Genomic DNA, 19,328 nt, shown 5'->3' with positions numbered 1-19,328 from the left:
CACCTCAGCACTGAATAAAAGCATACCTACTTTACAACTTCAACGAGTTGTGGAGTCAATCTGCGCATCAAGAGCATCTTTGTGGCCCTTCATAAGCCCATCACTGTAGGATCATAAGAGAACAGTGGTTGGAAGGGACTGCAGGAGGTCTCAAGTCTAATGCATCAGGAGCAAGGTCAGAACATGTGCTTCAAGGCTTGATTCAGTCCGAGTTGGAAATCCCCAAGGCCAGAGACTGCACAGCCTCTCTGGGTGACCTGATGCAGCACTTGCCTGAGCCGATGGGAGCAAGGTTTCCTTCTGTCCTGGCTGAACCTCTCCTCTGTCACTATCCCCCACTGCCTTTTGTCCTCCCACCAGGCACCATGGTGAGGAGCCTGGCTCTGTATTCTCCATGTCCTCCTTGCCGGTACAGGCAGCCAGTCCCCAACAGCCTTCCCTTCCCAAGATCTCAGGTCCCCATCAGCCTTCACTTTTCCAGGCTGGACAAGCCCAGTTCCCCCAGCCTCTCCCTGAGGGCCAGTTGCTAAACCTACTCCTGCTTGCCAATGGCCTTCCTGAACTGGGGATCTGAAACCTGGATGGAGTATCCCAGAGCATCCTTTCCCTTGTTCTCCTGCTGTGCTCCTGCTCATACAGCCCACGATGCTGCTGTCCTCCCTTGCTGCCAGGGCACACTCTGCCTCCTGTCCAGCTCCTGCCCAGTGAAGAGTGGGGTTGATTGAAGAATAGGGTGCATTGAAGAATGGGATTGATTGAAGAATAGGGTTGTAAATATGTAACCTCAAGAACGTTAGGCTTTGTTAGCAACTATAGAGAAAACAAAATTACTAAGATAAGCTTTGCCAGAACCACCTGGTGGTTACTGATATGACAATGATCCTAAAACAAAGTGATGAAGAAATAACCACCCGGGGTCCGAAAGCCCACTACCACATATGCATACAGGAGGCATTGTCTAAGAAGTATGATGTAATGTATGTAATCTAATGAATATGTATGTTTAAGGACAAGATAATCACAGCCTGGTTGATGCCTGGGGGAGACACGCTTGGCGGAGCTATCCCCTGTGTCTCCCGGTACCGCAATAAAGAATACCTGCTTGTCAACTTAAAACTTTGTTGGTGAGTTCCTGGAGTTTTCTCCAAATCACCCCCCATACCTTTCCCATGGGCTGCTCCCAGCCAGGCATCCCCAGCCTGTGCCATTGCAGGGGAGTCCCCTGCTCTGCTGCCCAGGACACCCTGAGAGGTCTGCAGCCTCCCCATGCCATCCCATCTCCCCACACCAGCACAAGAGCTCCAGCCCTTGGGCTCCTCAAGAGCTCTTCCTGCTCCAGGAAGCCATCAGAGCAGCCATCCCAGAGCTGGAGCAGCCAGAAAGCTGTTTTCATTCCCCTTCATTCCTGCCATGTGATGATATATCACAGAAAAGGTGTTGCTGCAGGATCATTTATTTGCCTTAAATAAAGTGAGAGACCACCACTGACACAAAGTCTGTGCGTCACACAACACAAGTGGCTACTTAAGTGGGAGGAGATGAAAACTGACATTTCTATGAAGACAACAACATCACAAATTGAAACAGGAAAACAAATGTAAAGCAGCAAAGACAGATGTGGCCTGTCAGAACCTACACTGGGAGCCCTTTGCAGAGGACAGCAAACAATGTATGACTGCTGAAACACATCCAGTCACCAGCTTCTTCACAGCACCTTTGAGCTCCTTGTTCCTCAGGCTGTAGATGAGGGGGTTCAATACTGGAGGCACCACCAAGTACAGCACTGACACCACCTGATCCAGGGATGGGGAGGAGATGGTGCGGGGCTTCAGGTAGGCAAAGATACCAGTGCTGACAAGCAGGGAAAGCACGGGCAGGTGAGGGAGTGTTCTGGGTCCAGCAGTAGCAGTCATATTTTTCTCCTTCTTAGTAGCTGGCACAGTGCTGTGGTTTTTTCACTTTTGGCCTGGGAACAGCACTGATAACACTGATGTTTTTAGTTACTGCTCAAATGTTTTGTCTGACCAAGGACTTTCTGAGTCTCATGCTCTGCCAGGGAGGAGGGAAAGCCGGCAGGAAGCAGAGATAGGACACCTGACCCAAACTAGCCATAGAGGTATTCCGTACCACACCACGTCATGCCCAGGATGTAGAACTGGGTACAATTACCCAGAAGGGTTAGTTCACTGCTCAGTCAGGCTGGGTATTATTGGTCGGCGGGTGGTATTGTATTCTCTTCCCTTGTTATTTCCCTTATCATTATTATTCTTGGTGGTAGTAGTAGTGGTTTGTGTTATATCTGAGTTACTGGACTGTTCTTATCTCAACCCGTGGGAGTTACATTCTTTTGATTCTCCTCCCCATCCCTCCAGGAGTGGGGGAAGGAAATGGGGGGGAAGTGAGAGAGCAACTGCATGATTTACGGCTGAGCTTAAACCACGACAGGGAGGCACATGGAAAAAGCTTTGTGGCATCCCTGCTCAGAGGGGATCCTCAGCACAGCCATGAAGATCTGCACACAGGACCCCACAATGAACACAAACCATCCACATGATAAACAGACACCAACCATAAGAAGCCCGACTTCCCTGAGGTAGGAGTGTGAGCAGGAGAGCTTGAGGATCTGGGGGATTTCACAGAAGAACTGCTCCACAGCATTGCCTCGGCACAGGGGCAGTGAAAATGTCTTGGCTGTGTGCAGCAGAGCATTGAGAAACCCAGTGCCCCAGGCAGCTGCTGCCAGGTGGACACAAACTCTGCTGCCCAGGAGGGTCCCATAGTGCAGGGGCTTGCAGATGACTAGGTAGCCATTGTAGGATGTGACAGTGAGGAGAAAATACTCTGCTGAAATGAATAAGAGAAAGACAAAGGCCTGTGCCGCACAAGCTGTGTAGGAGATGGCCCTGGTGTCCCAGAGGGAATTGGCCATGGATTTGAGGACAGTGGTGGAGATGCAGCCCAGGTCCAGCAGGGAGAGGCTGAGGAGGAAGAAGTACCTGGGGGTGTGGAGGTGCTGGTTGCAGGCTGTGCTAGTGATGATGAGGCCATTGCCCAGGAGCACAGGCAGCGAGATGCCCAGGAAGAGTCAGAAGTGGCAGAGCTGCAGCTCCTGCGTGTCTGCGAATGGCAGGAGGAGCTGGGTGATGGAGCTGCCATTGGACATCTGATGCCTCTGGGCATGGTGACTGTTCAAACAAGAAAAGGACAGGCGAAAACTACGACAGACTCCTCTGAGCAAATCCACTGCATTTCTCATAGAAATGCCCCCAACTGAAATGCATTTCCTTTCTCTGGTTTGTGCTGGCTGAGGGTGCTGTGAGGAGCAGGACCTCTGCCCATGTGCTGCCATGGAGTTAGCTTTGCTATGAAGCAGTGCTTTCTCCGGCTCTGATATTCAGAAGGGATGTCTGAAATCTGAATTGATTGTAAAGTTCAGTACTAGCACTCATGACTCGGGTGAGTTTGGGCTGCACAAGACAGGCTCAGCATGGCCTCAGAATCATTTTGACTGTGTTATTTATTTACTGGCATAACACTGCTGAGGGTTTTTATTTGGGGTATAAACCATTCTTTGTATGACTGAAAAACTGAAGAGTATTGACGCAGGGAGAAGTTCTCAGCTCTTTACAGCTTAGTGCAGAGCCAGGAGAGCTGCAGTGTCTATCAGGCCTTTCCTATTTGTCCTCTGCTTACACTTGCACTGCCTGTAAGATGCCTTCACACACAAATTTTTCTTAAGAACCCCCGCAAACATCTGTCCTGCGCTGAGAGCAGGGGAGCACGGTTTCAAAGGGCAGATCATGGAGCTCTCATGGGGAGAAGCAAAGGATTGTGCCCAGCAGAGCATGGCCAGCAGCCACCTCCAGCGCCAGACACCAAGCGAGCTGCCTGAACGCACCCTCCCCAGGCTGGGCTGCACTTTCCCCCCACTCCCGGCCCATGTCTCTGCTGCCTGGAGCTGTCCATGCCAGGAGCTGCTGCTCTGTGCCCAGCTCTCCTCCCTCTCAGTGCTCCCGGAGCCCATCCCATGGGCTGTGTGCTCAGCTCTGCCCTGCACACCCCTCCCAGCAGCAGCACTCTGCCCAGGGGCATCTCTGCCTGTGCAGGGGCTCAGGAGCAGCTCAAACAAGTCCTCACAAGACTCTCCATGCCTTCTTCAAAGCAGAGAAGTAAATTCCCAGCTCCCACTGCCCAACCTGACTACCAAGAGTGAAAAACATCAAAGCTCAGGATCCTTCCCTATCAGGTAAATGCTGCCTCAGTGTCTTTCAGAAGGACCCTCTGAAGAACTGCTCAGAGTGAATGGAGATTGGAGCAGCGTCACCCCCCCAGCACTTCCCTTCCCTGCCAGGGGTTACTCCTTTCCCCTCAGTTCCCCCACCCGAGCTCCATGGGAAGCTCCTGGGCAGGCTGAGTGCTGACCCTGGCAGGCAGCAAAGTCCCTGCCCCTGCACACAGCCCCTGCTCTCAAGGACAGCGCTGGGCACCCCTGGCTGCACACCCACATTCACACCCTGCAGCCAACCCCAGGACAAGGGACCTGCCTTGTCCTGTCCCTTGCATGGTGCAGAGGGAAGCCCTGCTCTGCAGCACATCCTCCTCCTTACCTAAACAGAGAAACCAAGAGCCCTCCTGACATATCCCAATGACTGTCCGAGGCAGCAGCTTGAGGAGATCCCTCCAGGAGCTGCAGCTGCATTGCCCGGCACCCAGAGCCTTACCGTGCACAGGGCTGGGAAGGTTTCTCCTGCAGGGAGCTCTGAGCATCCTCCACTGCCAAGTGCCTTTAAGCTCTCTGAGGCTCGCAAGCCTTCCCTGGGTGCCTGCAGGCAGTGACCCAGCCCTGCTCCTGGGCAGAGCTGCCTCTCTGCCGTGCTACCCGCTTGCCAACATCTATCTGCGTCCCAGGAGCCCTGCCCAAATCAGCAGCAGAGGCCCAGCCCAAGGTGACTCTGCCTTTGCCCCACTGGGCTCCCTCCAGGGCTCCCTGGGGCTCCAGGGGAACCGCATGGGAAACAGCTTGCAGCAAGCACTGATGTTCCCTCCCTCAGCTGGGCACACATTGCCTTCCTGCAGTGTCATTTCTGTGATGAGAGAGTTTGGTCTCAACATCAGCTTTTCTTAGAATTACAGAATCATTTAGATTGGAAAAGACCCTTAAGAACATCAGATCCAACCAATAGCCAAACACTGTCAAGTCCACCACTGAGCCATGCCTGTAAGTGCCACACCTACATGTCTTTTAAATACCTCCAGGTATATAAAAGGTCTTTTTATATACCTGAGAGGTCTTTTATATACCTCCAGGGATGGTGACACATCAACACCTGTGGGCAGCCTGTTTCTTGCCCCGTCATCAGACAGGCCAGCCAGCCCAGGCCAGGCTGGGATCTCCTTTACCCCTGCTGAGTGAAGGGATTCAGCCCGGTTAGCTGAGGCATCTCATCCTGGGATTGTAGCCCTGGGGCTGGAAGGGGACTCAGCTCCCTCCCATGAATACCACAAACCCACAGGAGGTCTCACTTCCTCAGAAGGTGAAATTGTACCATTATATAGATGATATCCTAATCAGAGGAGATTCCCCCACAGAGGCAGGGGAAGCAGTAACAGCAGTGTGGGAAGCACTACATGATGTCAAAGTTCCACCTGAGCAATGTCAGAAACCACGTGGAAACCAGCAGATCAATGCTCATACCCAACTTGGTGTTGTCCGCAAATTTACATATCCCACTATGGAGCAGTACAGAGCAATTTGCACCAGTACAGACCAATATAGGCCACTATGGCCCCAGATACTGCTGGCGTTCCAATATACCAATGCTCCCAGTCCCTGCCGCAGGTCTTCCCACTTGCAGCCGTGCTCAACTCCCAATCCCTCCCAGTGCTCCCACTACCTGCTGCAGGTGCTCCCAGTCCCTCTCAGTCCTTCACAGTCACTTCCAGTGTTACCAGTCCCTGCCACAGGTTCTCCTGCTCATCCCCCACATGACCTCCTTGGGGGCAGTCTTTTTCTGGGCCTGCCAGGTGCTTGTGCAGAGCCAAGAGCCTCTTGAGGTGCTTCTTGTGCAGCTCCTTCAGGTCCCTGCACTGCTGCTACAGCAGCTTCATGTCAGCCTTGTGCTGGTGCTGCTGCAGCTCCTACAACAAGGGGGGGTGGGGGGGTGGGGGGGTGGGGGGTGCAGGGGCCAAAGCTGGCCAGGGGCAGGAATCTGGGGGACCCCATGTTCCTCAGTGGAGGCACTTTTGTCCCTTGGCACCCTGAGACTCACCAGATGCCCTGTGTTTCCCCATGGCAGTAAGTGGGGGGAATTTGAGGGTTCAGAGGAAGACTTGGGGATTCATGGGAGTTTTGGGGTTCAGGGAGGTCCCCAAGACTCTCTGGGGGGTGCAAGGATTTGGGGGGACACCCCACCTCCTGAAAATGGAGAATTAGGGTTAGGGGTTAGGGTTAAGGGTTAGGGTCAGGGGTTATGGTTTGGGTTAGGGTTAGGGTTACCCTTAGGTTTAGTGTTAGGGTGTGTCATTTGAATCCAATCTAGTGCAGCAGCATACTAGAGCAGAAACACTCTGCTCCCACAGCCGAAGGGGCAGGACAAAAAACTGGTGCTGGGCATCTTCAGCATACAGTGAGATTTGCAGCTGTGATGTACACATTGTTGTCCGTCCTCGATTTATCTTCTAAAAGTCCATTTGAATCCCACCTCTGCTTTGCCTGCTCTAGGCTGAGCAGCAGCCGAGTGATTTTAGCACAAATGTTTAAATCTGCTCTCACATCCGAAAAGCCAGGACAGTAGTGCTGTGAATCCTCAGCACCCAGTGAGCCAGGACAGAAAGCTCGTGTTGTGATTCTTCCGCACACAGTGAGCTTTGCAATGGTGACATACACATTGCTGTCCCTCTTCGCTTTATCTCCTGAAAGTCCCTTTGAATCCAACATGTCCTGTGCTTGCTTTAGTCTGAGCAGGAGCAGAATAGAGCACGAACATTTGGTCTCTGCTTCCACCGCCGAAGAGCCAGGACAGAAAGCAGGTGTTGGACATCTTCAGCACACAGTCAACTTTGTAAAGGTGAGACACACACTGCTGTTGCTCCTCTCTTTGAGTCCTAAAAGTCCATTTCAATACAAAATGTCCTGTGCCCGCTCTCGGCTGAGCAGCAGCAGAGTTGAGCACGAACATTTGAACTCTGCTCTCACAGCCGAAGAGCCAGGACAGAAAGCTGGGCATTTTGAGCACACAGTGAGCTTTGCAACTGTGACACACATATTGTTGTCACTCCTCGATTTATCTTTTAAAAGTCCCTTTGAATCCAGCCTCTCCTGTGCCTGCTCTAGGGTGAGCAGCAGCAGAGTTAGTTCAGCACAAACGTTTTAATCTGCTCTCACATCTGAAGAGGCAGGACAGAAAGCTAGTGCTGGGCATCTTTAGCACACACTGAGCGCTTCAACGGTGACACACACATTGCTTTAGCTCCTCTACCTCCTAAAAGAGCATTTGAATCCAACATCTCATGTGCCTGATTTTGGCTGAGCAGCAGCAGAGTAGAGCACGAACATTTGGACTCTGCTCCCACTGCCGAAGAGGCAGGACAGAAAGCTGGTGATGGGTATCTTCAGCACACAGTGAGCTTTGCAATGGTGACACACACATTGCTGTCCCTCTTCGCTTTATCTCCTAAAAATCCATTTCAATACAACATCTCCTGTGCTTGCTTTAGTCTGAGCAGGAGCAGAGTAGAGCACGAACATTTGGACTCTGCTTCCACCGCCGAAGAGCCAGGACAGAAAGCAGGTGCTGGGCACCTTCAGCACACAGTGAGCTTTGCAACTGTGTCACACACATTGCTGTCGCTCCTCACTATATCTCCTAAAAGTCCATTTCAATCCAATATCTCCTGTGCTCGCTCTCAGCTGAGCAGCAGCAGAGTGAGTTGAGCATGAACCTTTGGACTCTGCTCTCACAGCCGAAGAGCCAGGACAGAAAGCAGGTGCTGGGATTCTTCAGCACACACTGAGCTTTGCAATGGTGACATACACATTGCTGTCCATCCTCACTTTATCTCCTGAAAGTCCCTTTGAATCCAACATCTCCTGTGCCTTCTCTAGGCTGAGCAGCAGCAGAGTGAGTTCAGCACAAAGGTTTTGAATCTGCCCTCACATCTGAGAAGCCAGGACAGAAAGCTGATGCTGGGCATCTTCAGCACACAGTGAACTTTATAAAGGTGACACACACACTGCTCTCGCTCCTCTCCTTATGTCTTTAAACTCCATTTCAAGGCAAAATCTCCTGTGACAACTCATGACTGCTCAGCAGCAGAGTGAGTAGAGCACAAACATTTGAATCTACTCCCACAGCTGAAGAGCCAGGATATAAAGCTGGTGCTGGGCAACTTCAGCACAAAGAGAGCTTTGAAACGGTGACACACACATTCCTGTCGCTCCTCGCTTTATCTCCTAAAAGTCCATTTGAATCCAAAATCGCCTGTGCCTTATTTAGTCTGAGCAGCAGCAGAGGAGAGCAGGAACATTTGGACTCTGCTCCCTCAGCTGAAGAGCAAGGACAGAAAGCTGGTGTGGGCATCTTCAGCACATAGTGAGGCTTCTAAAGGTGACACACACAATGCTCTCAGTCCTCACTTTATCTCCTAAAAGTCCATTTCAATACAATATCTCCAGTGCAGGCTCTAGGCTGAGCAGCAGGAGTGAGTTGAGCAGGAACATTTGGACTCTGCTCCCTCAGTCTATGCAAGGCCAGGGAAGGCCAGGCAAGGCAAGGCAAGGCAAGGCAAGGCAAGGCAAGGCAAGGCCCGTCCAGGAGAGGCAATGCAGGCCAGGTAAGGCCAGGTAAGTAAAGGCCAGGCCAGCCCAGTCCAGGCAAGTTCAGGCAAGGACAAGGCAATCAAAGCCAGCCAGGGCAAGGCCAGGCAAGGCCAGGCAAGGCAAGGTCAGGCTGGGCAATTCCACACTATGCAAGGCTAGGCCAGGCCATGTAAGGCCAAGCAGGTCAAATACAGGCCAGGCCAGGCCAATCAAGGCAATGCAAGGCCAGTAAAGGACAGTGAAGGGAAGGCCACACCAGGCCAGGCCAGGCCAGGCAAGTCAAGGCCAGGCAAGGCCAGGGAATTCAAAGCCAGGCCAGGCCAGGGAATTCAAAGCCAGGCCAGGCCAGGCAATGCCAGGCAATGCAGTGAAATGCAAGGCAAGGCCAGGGGAGGGCAGGCCAAGCCAAGAAATGCAAGCCCGGGAAAGGCAAGGCCAGGCCAGTCCAGGCAGGGCAAGGCAATGCAATGGAAGGCAAGGCAAGGTAAGGCAAGACAAGGCAAAGCCAGGCCAGGCAGGGCAAGGCCAGACAAATCAAGGCAAGGCAATGTAAGGCAAACTGTTGCAGAATGACTCTAAGAGCAGGACCATAGAGCCCTGGAGGACTGTGCGAGCAAGGCAGGGGGTGGCCCCCACAGGTAACCGGACATGGGAGGAGAATGTGGAGGAAGCTGTGTGGGGCTAACCAATACTGTTGTGCCAAAGAGGAGTGGCTGAATACCACTCCTATATATGTGTGAACTGCATCACAAATAAAGTAGAAGTTTGCTTATCACCCATATTGGGTTGGCCTGTCTGCTTCTCCTCACCGCTTACAAATGGCACCCGAACAGGGACGCGGACTACAGGGCCCTGGTCACTGGGGACCTGGATACAGGGCCCCGACTAGCGGGGACCCGGATTACAGGGCCCCGGTTAACGGGGACCCGGATTACAGGGCCCCGGTAAACAGGGACCTGGATACAGGGCCCCGGTTAACGGGGACCCGGATTACAGGGCCCCGGGTTAACGGGGACCCGGATTACAGGGCCCCGGTTAATGGGGACCTGGGTTACAGGGCCCCGGTTAACGGGGACCTGGAACGGCGAGTGAGCGGCGCCGGCGGCAGCGGCTGGGGAGTGCGGGCAATGCTGCTGCGGTGGCGTGACGGACCCGGGTGCTTGGACTAACCGAAAGGAGTCCGCCGTTGGGGCGAGCCAGACACTGCTGTGTCAGGAGGCCGATCCGGAGACCGAGGTTACAGGACAATCCAGAAGAAGACGATCCGGAAAAGGCTGGCCATGAAAATGGACCGAGAGGTAGCCCTGGACTTATTACAATGCTTTTTATAAAAGTGGGGAATTGAGCCCTGAATTTATTACAGTGCTTTTTATAAAAGCGGGGAATTGAGCCCTGAACTTATTACAGTGCTTTTTATAAAAGCGGGGAATTGAGCCTGAGACTCTAAAGCAGCTAGCAGGTCTAGTGACTATAGGGAAGGCTAAGGGACTTTTTGTAGATCCTAATACAGTTTTTGAGGAGAGTGAGTGGCGAAAGTTTGGTGATGAACTATTTGACTCAATGCTTAATGATGATAAAACGGCAAAGAAACTCGGTAAACCACGGAGAGAAGTAATAAACTGTATAAAAAGATACAAGGTGGAAAAGAAAACTGCCGCAGTAGCAACGGAGAAACTAGGAACAGACGTCCCCGGTCGGTTGAAACCAGGGAAGATTACAACTCGTTTCCCCCAACTCGTGGGAGCACAGGGTTTCCCCCCCCTTCCTTTTCTCCCCCTCCATCAGAAGGTGCCGCGGAGGAGGTGTAACCCCCTGCTCCCCCACCACCCCAGTTCCGAAAGTAGGGACTTTGAAAAGGACAGAGAAAGTATATTAGAAGGTACACGCATGATAAATGTCGAGGAATCTGAAAGAAAGAGGGCGGTGCCTTGGCGCCGGATTGATTGCGGCGTCATTTTGAAGCACGCAGTAGAAAATAGAGATCATACGCTAGCGGGAGATTTAAATGAACTGAGAGCCTCTCCAACCCACTATGCCCTAGAGTGAAAAAATTTTTAACTCAGTTACGGAGGAGCCAGGTCTGCAGATGGCCACATACCGAACAAGAGACATCTGATAAGAAAGACACAGCTGCGAGCAACGGAGACCCTGAGTTCGGCCCAGGATCAGCCCCCGAATCCCCTGAATCTGAGCCAGATTTATATCCTCTGCTTCCAGACCCTGACTCTTCATCTCCCGGGTCGGTCTAGCTCAGATTTACTGGCTCTGGAGACGCTCAGTTGTAACAATGGGTAACCAAGGATGCGATCATTACTGGTGAATTTTCTGCAATGGGCATCTCTGCATATCCTGTGTTACTACACAGCAGGGGGCTAAAGAGTGGGAAGCTCTTGATCTCAAAATAGTTAAGGAGGCCTGACAAACAGAGACCACATATGCGTTAAAATCCTCGTACACTCAAGCTGTATATATTATGATTTTTTCTTGCAATTGACAGGGGGAGCCCATACAGTTTCTCTGTGATACTCATGTACTAGAAGTTGGTAAATATAAGTATGTCCAGGTTTCTATCAACCCTTGGAGACCTCTGTAGATACTGCTGGCCACTTCTTCCAGCACAGGCTGGCCACCTGTGTCGGAATGAGTGTGCATTTTGGTCAGTATAAAAGCCCAAGCCTCATACGATGTGGGGGAGGCAGAGCCTCTGCGGGGACGCCCGCTAAGGTTGAGCCTGCCACCTCGCACTGCAATGATGCTTCTCGGAGCTGGTTTGCTGTTAATCTCCACAGGGTCCTTGTGCCACGTTCTGTACGTGGGACTGTAGTGGGAGTAATGATTGTCTGGATTTTGTGCTTCAAATATTGTAGTTGTGTGGCGTGTGCTTGTGGGACCCCATACGTGTGTGTGTGTGTGTGTGCTGAGGGCAGATGGTGTTCTGTGTATTTTTCTTGTTGTTGGGTTCATGTAAAAGCTTTCAACGGGTAGTTGTTTAACATTTCAGGCATGAAAGGGTTAACGTAAAGGTGCGGTTGCTGGCGGGTATTTATGGTTGCTGCTGAAGCAGGCAGGCCGCTATAGTTGCTGCCCAGCAGGACGGTTTTTGCAAAAAAAAAAAAAAAAAAAAAAAAAAAAAAAAAAGGGGGGGAGAGAGTAATGATGCTGCATCTAACCTGTCTACTTCTCAAGAACTGAAGAACTGATAACCTGGGGGAGGGGGTATATTTGTGCCCTCCTGCCTACAGGTCCATGGCGACTGCCTGCAAAGTTTGTGAAGCCTTGCCATGAACTGGACAGACGAATGGAAAAACTTGATGGCTCAGCTACAGGAGCTGACCGTGATTACCCCAAGCAAAATGAGATAGAGGAAGAGAAAGAACGAATAACTGCAAAACATCACTTGGGGACAACTGAAAAGTAACATCCTGAATATGTGTGCTTGTAAAGTAGCTATTATTAGAGGTTGTGATTTTGTGTATAAAACCACCTGTATTTACCAGCTAGTTGCTAATAGGAAACTGCACCTTGTATTGTATAGATCTGTCACTTGTAAAAGAGATGTTAGAGTATGGAAATTTGCAGTAGCTGCTAGAAAATGTTAAGACAAAAGCTAGAAAGATTTTAATACAATGGTAGTGTTATAAAGCAGGTAATGGAACAAATTAAGAGGGTGGGAGAATTCGACTGGTGAGAAATTTCTTTGGCTAGTCCCTCACTGCCATCATCATCTTCAACATGCTGCTGCACCCTGTAATAGTTACTCTGCTAATGTAAATTTGTGTGTGCCTTGCTGTAGTAGCGACTTGTTACTGGATGAAGCAGGTGAAACTGTGCTTTGACAACAAGGTGCAAGGACTGAGGCTGACCAAATGCCTGCTACCACAATCAAGGGCAAGACTGGGTTGGCTTCTGTGTTTGCCACCAAGAAGAACCTTTAGCTCTGCTGTTGGCTGCAACCCAGCAGGCGTGGAGCGGTGGGGACACATGCCATGCCAGACCTTGATGTGAAGGATCAGAGAGCTATACAGCCTGTTACCAGAGAGCCATACAGCAGAAAAAAGGGGCAGGCCCAGCAGCCTGTAGTTGGCATATGTTGGAGATACAATCTAGCCCAGATCCCCTGCTCAAGTAGGGTCACCCAAACCATATATAAAACATAAAGGGGGAAGATGTGGAGGCAAGGCAAGGCAAGGCAAGGCAAGGCAATGCAAGGACAGTCCAGGACAGGCAATGCAAGGCCAGGTAAGGCCAGGTAAGCCAAGGCATAGAAAAGCCAGGCCAGGCAAGGCAAGGCAAGGCAATGCCAGTGAAGCCAGGCGAGGCCAGGACAGGTCATGCAAGGCAAGGCAAGGTCAGGCAAGCCAAGGTAAAGCTAGGCAAGGCAAGGCCAGTCCACGACTGGACAGTCCATACAAGGCCAGGTGAGGTCAGGTAAGGCCAGGCAAAGCCAGGTAAGGCCAGGTTATAAGGTCCAGGGAAGGCCAGCAAGGCAAGGCAAGGCAAGGCTAGGAAAGGGAAGGCCTGGCAAGGTAAGGTAAGGCTAGACAAGGCAAGGCCAGTCCAGGACTGGCCAGTCCATGCAAGGCCAGGCAAGGCCCAAGAAGGCCTGCAAGGCAAGGCAAGGCAAAGCAAGGCAAGGCAAGGCCAGTCCAAGACAGGCAAGGCAAGGCCAGGCCAGTCCAAGACAAGGCCAGGCCAGTCCAAGACAGGCAATGCAAGGCAAGGTAAGGCAAGGCCAGGTCAGGCCAGTCAAGGGCAGGCCAAGGCCAGGCCAGTCCAAGACAGGCAATGCAAGGCAAGGTAAGGCAAGGCCAGGCCAGGCCAGTCAAGGCCAGGCAAGCCCAGGATAGACAAGGCCAGGACAGACAAGCCAGGACAGGCCAGACAAATCCAGGCCAATCCATGTCAGGCCAGGCCAGGATAGGCCAGGCGAGTCCAAGCAAGGGAAAGCAAGTCCAGTCAAGGCAAGGCAAGTCAAGATAAGGCAAGTCAAGGCAAGGCAAGTCCAGCAAAGGAAATGCAATGCCAGGTAAGGAAAGGTAAGGCAAGGCCAGTCCAGGTAAGGCAAGACCAGGCCGGGCCAGGCCATGCAAGGGAAGGCAAGGCAAGGCAGGGAAAAGCAAGGCAAGGCAAGTCAAGGCAAGCTTAGGCAAGTCAAGGAAAGGAAAGGCAAGGCAAGTCAAGATAAGGCAAGACAAAGCAAGGCAAGGCAAGTCAAGATAAGGCAAGGCAAGGCAAGATAAGGCAAGACAAGGCAAGGCAAAGCAAGGCCAGTCCAGGCCAGACCAGACCAGCCAAGGCCTGGAAGGCAAGGCAAGGCAAAGCCAGGCAAGAAAAGGCAAGGCAAAGCAAGGCCAGTCCAGGCCAGACCAGACCAGCCAAGGCCTGGAAGGCAAGGCAAGGCAAAGCCAGGCAAGAAAAGGCAAGGCAAGGCAAGGCAAGGGAAGGCCAGGCAATGCCAGGCACGGCCAGGCCAGGGCAGGGAACTCGAGGCTAGGCCAGGCCAGGCCTGGCTGGGCAAGTCAAGTCAAGGCAAGGAGAGGCCAGGAAAGGCCAAGAAAGGCCAGTAAAGGCAAGGCAAGTTAAGACAAGTAAAGGCCAGGCCAGGCAAGGAAAAGTAATGCAATGCAAGGAAAGGCAAGGCAAGGCAAGGCCAGACCAAGCCAGGCCAGGCCATGCCTGCCAAGTCAAGGCATGGCAAAGCCATACAAGGCAAGGCCAGGCCAGGAAAGGAAAAGTAAAGCAATGCAAGGCAAGGCAAGGCAACGAAAGGAAAGGCATGGCCAGGCCAGGCCAGGTCACGCCAGTGAAGGCAAAGTAAGGCAATGCAAGGCAAGGCAAGGCAAGGCCAAGCCAGGCCAGGCCAGGCCAGGCCAGTTAAGGCAAGGCCAGGCCAGGCAAGGCAAGGCCAGGCCAGGCAAGGCAAGGCAAGGCAATGTTTGGCAAAGCAAGGCAAGGAAAGGCCAGGCAAAATCAGGAAAGGCAAGTCAAGGCTAGGCAATGCCAGACCAGGCCAGGGGAGGCCAAGCTAGCTCAAGCCAGGCCTGTCAAGGCAAGGCAATGCCAAGCAAGTCAAGTCCAATCAAGTCAAGGCAAGGCAAGTCAGGGCAAGGCAAGGCTAGGAAAGGCAAGGCAAGGCAAAATCAGGTAAGGCCAGGCAAAATCAGGCAAGGCAATGCAAGACAAGGGCAGGCAATGTCAGGCAAGGCAAGGCAAGGCAAAGATAGCAAGGCAAGGCAAGACAGGCAAAATCAGGGAAGGGAATGCAAGGCAAGGCAAGGCAAAGCCAGGCCAGCCAAGGTCAGGCCAGTCAAGGCAAGGCAATTCCAGGAAAGGCAAGGACAGGCAAGGCAAGGCAAGTCAAAGCAAGGCAAGGCAAGAAAATTCAATGCAAGGCAAGACAAGGCAAGGCAAGGCAAAGCAATGCAAAGCAAGAAAAGGCAAGGCAAGGCAAAGCCAGGCCAGGCCAAGCCAGGTAAGGCAACGCAAGGCCAGGCCAGGCCAGGCCAGGTTAGGCGAAGCCATGCCATGCCATGCCAGGCAAGGCAAGGCAAGGCCAGGGAAAGCAAGTCCAAGGAAGGCAAGGCAAGGCAACGCAATGCAAAACAATGCAAGTAAAGGCAAGGCAGAGGTAGGCAAGGCAATGCAAGGGAATTCAAAGCAAGGCAAGGCAATGCCAGTCAAGTCAAGGCCAGGCAAGGCAAGGCAAGGACAGGGCAGGCCAGGCTGTCCTGGGTTTAGCAGTAGCAGTCAATTTTTCTCCTTCTTGGTAGCTGGTGCAGCACTGTGTTTTGACTTCCAGCCTGAGAACAGTGCTGGTGATACCGATGTTTTCGGTTGTTGCTAAGTGGTGCTTACCCTGACCAAGGACTTTGTGAAGCTCATGCTCTGCCAGGGAGGAGGGGAAACCAGGAGGAAGCAGAGATGGGATGCCTGACCCAGGCTTGCCAAAGATGTATTCCATACCACAGCACGTCATGCCCAGGGTGGGGGGTAACTGGGAGTTACCCAGAAGGACACAGGTTTCTGGGTCGGACTCATTTCTTGGCGGGTGGTATTGTATTCTCTTCCCTTGTTATTTTCTCTTATCATTGTCATTGGTGGTAGCAATGGTGATTTGTGTTGTGCATTGGTTGCTGGACTGTTCTTGTCTCAACCCGTGGGAGTTGCACTCTTTTGATCCTCCTCCCCATTTCTCTGGGAGCGGGGAAGGGGAGAGTCCCGGGGGACGCGGGCCTCGATTGCTTCCAGCACGGTACCACTCACTGGGAGTGAGTGAACAAGCTGTCTGGCTAGGGTTTAAACCACGACAGTTCTTTGTGGTGCCCAACGTGGGGCACAAGGGGTTGAGATAACGACAGATCTGACCAGATTAATAATCACTCCTCACAATGCTGATTTATTGGCTCTCAAGGTTGTTCCTCTTGATCTCACAGTTTCAGTGTATCGTACCTTACTTCCATCCAGTATTTGCTGTATTAGTGTTTTTCAAGTGTGGGGCTTGGGGTAAGGATTTTGTCTCATTGTACTTTATGGTAATGACTTGTAATGCAATAGAATCATTGATCATGAAACTGATCTGGCTTATGTTCCCAGTGTGGTCACCACCTTTATACTTTGGGAGGTATATAATAGAAGTGCTTAGCAATTACACATCTTTTTTCTCCTTCTCGGGTGGTCAACCTGTGAAGGTGACATTCTTTTACCCTCCCAGTCCTCCCACCAGACCATTTACATCTGAGAGTTTTGAAGTTTTTGAATGACCTTTTAATGCTGTTGAGACTTGTTTGCTGATCGTGATGGGGATGACCATGTTGGCACGCATACAGAGTGTGTTTTGCCCACAGCCGATTTCAAGAGTAAAGCAGAGTCAGGTTTGGGGCTTGTCTGGGGTCAAACAACGATATAGGAGGACCAAGAGATTTTCCCTGAGGCTGGACAGCCATGAGTGGCAGGGTGTGTGGGATAGTATGGGCAAGTATCTAGGTCAGTGGGCCCCTCCAGTACTTTGGAATTTCACCACGGAACAACTGCAAAATCCAGAAGAATTAGTAAAACACTTAAATGAGGTGTGTGGTCATTCTGGCCATACCAGAGATGGACAAATCATGGCAACGTGCTGGGGCTTGGCCTATGCTTACAGGGCCTTGTTCAACACTATCCAGCACCTTCAAAAGGAAAAGAATGTCGGTGGATCTGAGGGCAAAGCAACAGTCAGCACAGCTCCTCCAGCTCCAAGCACAGCAGCTTCACCAACCCCAGCAACAAGTACAGTCGCTACTCAAACTTTGTCTTCAATGAACAGTGCAGCTACCCCAGTGGCAAGTACAGCAGCTGCTCAAACTTTGACTGCAACAGACAGCATGGCTACCCCAGCTCCAAGCACAGCAGCTACACAACCCCCAGCAACAAGTACAGTTGCTACTCAAACCACAGTGATAATCACTGCACCCAAACCAGAGGACCAATGCATACCAATATTGGTTGCCACTGTACGCAAGAGAACAAGCGAAAAAGAGGCAAGAAGGGTGAAGCAAGATGAAGAAACAATGTATTCACCACCTGGTCTAGCATCTGATCAGGAGTCATCATCATATGACGAAGAAGAAGAAGAGGTAACTTCACCTCGGATCTCAACCGAGCTACGGAATATGCGAAAAGATTTTACCCGTCAACCAGGGGAGCATATCATCATCTGGTTGCTCCGATGCTGGGACAATGGGGCCAATGGTCACGAACTAGAAGGTACAGAAGCCAAGCAGCTGGGATCACTTGCTAGAGAAGGGGGAATTGACAAAGCAGTCGCAAGAGAGAAAAAGTCCCTCAGTCTTTGGAAGCGGCTCTTGGCAGCTGTGAAAGAAAGGTTTCCAACCAAGGATGATGTTATGAGTCGTTTGGCCAAGTGGACTACTACAGACAAAGGCATCCAGCCTTTGAGGGAATCAGCCATTGTAGAGATGATCTATCATATCAAGCCGAATAATGGGGATATACCTATAGATCCAGATGAAGTTGAATGTACATGACCCGTGTGGCGAAAACTTACATGGAATGCACCGTCATCATATGCCCATTCATTGGCAACAGTAACCTGGAATGACATAGTACCACTAACAGTGGATGAAATGGTTCATAAACTCCGAGAGTTTGAAGACAATCTCACCCCTCCTATCATCTCAGCTGTGCAAAAACTGTTCCAGGACTTCAAACAATTGAGGGACGTTCTATCTGATTTATCCACCTCCTCACGTGTACCAACACATGTCTCAGCTATTAACAAAAGGAGTCCTATTGTTCGAGAGAGGAGATACAGGAGGTATACGCTACTGGCTACCCTATGGTTTTACCTGCGGGATCACGGAGGAGACATGACAAAGTGGGATGGAAAACCTACTTCAGCTTTGGAAGAACGGGTGAGTGAATTGAAGAGGGAAGCAAGGGCCAAGACTGATCATCCCATGAGAGCTACAGCTTCAGTCTCTGGTGAGCAGTTTCCCAGATGGAGTGGAAGAGCTGATTTTACTCCAGCTCCTGTGATAACGAAGAATAATCCCTTTTACCAAGACTTAAGTGTCCAAAGCTGTGATGACCATTAGAGGGGCCCTGCCTCCAGCCAGGTGGAGGTAGGGGACAATTGGGTTTACTGGACTGTGTGAATCAGAGGGCCTGGCACATCAGTCCCACAGAAGTATAAGGCTCTAGATACCAGTGCACAGTGTACCCTGGTGCCACCAAGCTGTCAAGGGGTAGAACCCATCTATATTTCTGGAGTGACATGAGGATCCCAAGAGTTGACTGTGCTGGAGGCTGAAGTCAGCCTGAGTGGGAGGGAATGGCAAAAGAACCCTATTATGACTGGTCCAGAGGCTCCATGCATCCTCGGCATAGACTGCCTCAAGAGAGGGTACTTCAAAGACCCAAAAGGGTACCGATGGGCTTTCGGTATTGCTGCTTTGGAAACTGAGGAAATTGAGCAGCTGTCCACCTTGCCTGTCTCTCAGAGGATCCTTCTGTTGTGGGGTTGCTGAAAGTCGAAGAACAACAAGTGCCAATTGCGACCACAACAGTGCACCGGTGGCAATATCGCACCAAGGCTGGTGCGGGGCATCTTCAGCACAGAGTCAGCTTTCCAACGGAGTCACCATCAGTGCTGCCGCTACTCGGTTTCATACCTAAAAGACCATTTGAATGCAACATTGGCAGAGCCTGCTCTCAGCCGCCCAGCAGCACAGTGATTAGAGGACGAACGTTTGGCTTCTGCTCTCACAGCCGAAGAGCCAGGTGGTGCTGGGAAACTTCAGCGAACAGCCACCTTTTCAACAGTGTGACCATCATGCCTGTCATTTCTCGGTTTCATTCGTAAAAGTCCATTTGAATGCAATATCTCCGGAGATCACTCTAAGGGGCCCAGCAGCACCGTGAATGAGCATGAATTTTTGGCCCCTGTTCCCACAGCAGAAGAGCCAGGAGGGAAAGATGATGCTGGGCCTCTTCAGCACATAGTCAGCTTTTC

General features: G+C 51.6%; 1 pseudogene; it reads right to left on the bottom strand.

Moving 5' to 3' along the window:
* Window positions 1–1,466: 1,466 nt before the first annotated feature.
* Window positions 1,467–3,187, bottom strand: LOC130594375 (olfactory receptor 14A16-like; annotated as a pseudogene).
* Window positions 3,188–19,328: the final 16,141 nt, after the last annotated feature.

This window comes from Pezoporus wallicus, unplaced genomic scaffold (genome assembly GCF_028554395.1).
Source record: "Pezoporus wallicus isolate ANWC-B61680 ecotype Strahan unplaced genomic scaffold, APGP_CSIRO_Pwel_v1 contig_8716, whole genome shotgun sequence".
In the NCBI taxonomy this organism is placed as follows: Eukaryota; Metazoa; Chordata; class Aves; order Psittaciformes; family Psittacidae; genus Pezoporus; species Pezoporus wallicus.
Note: the sequence above shows the minus strand (reverse complement) of the source record. Positions and strands in the feature narration are given on the sequence as shown.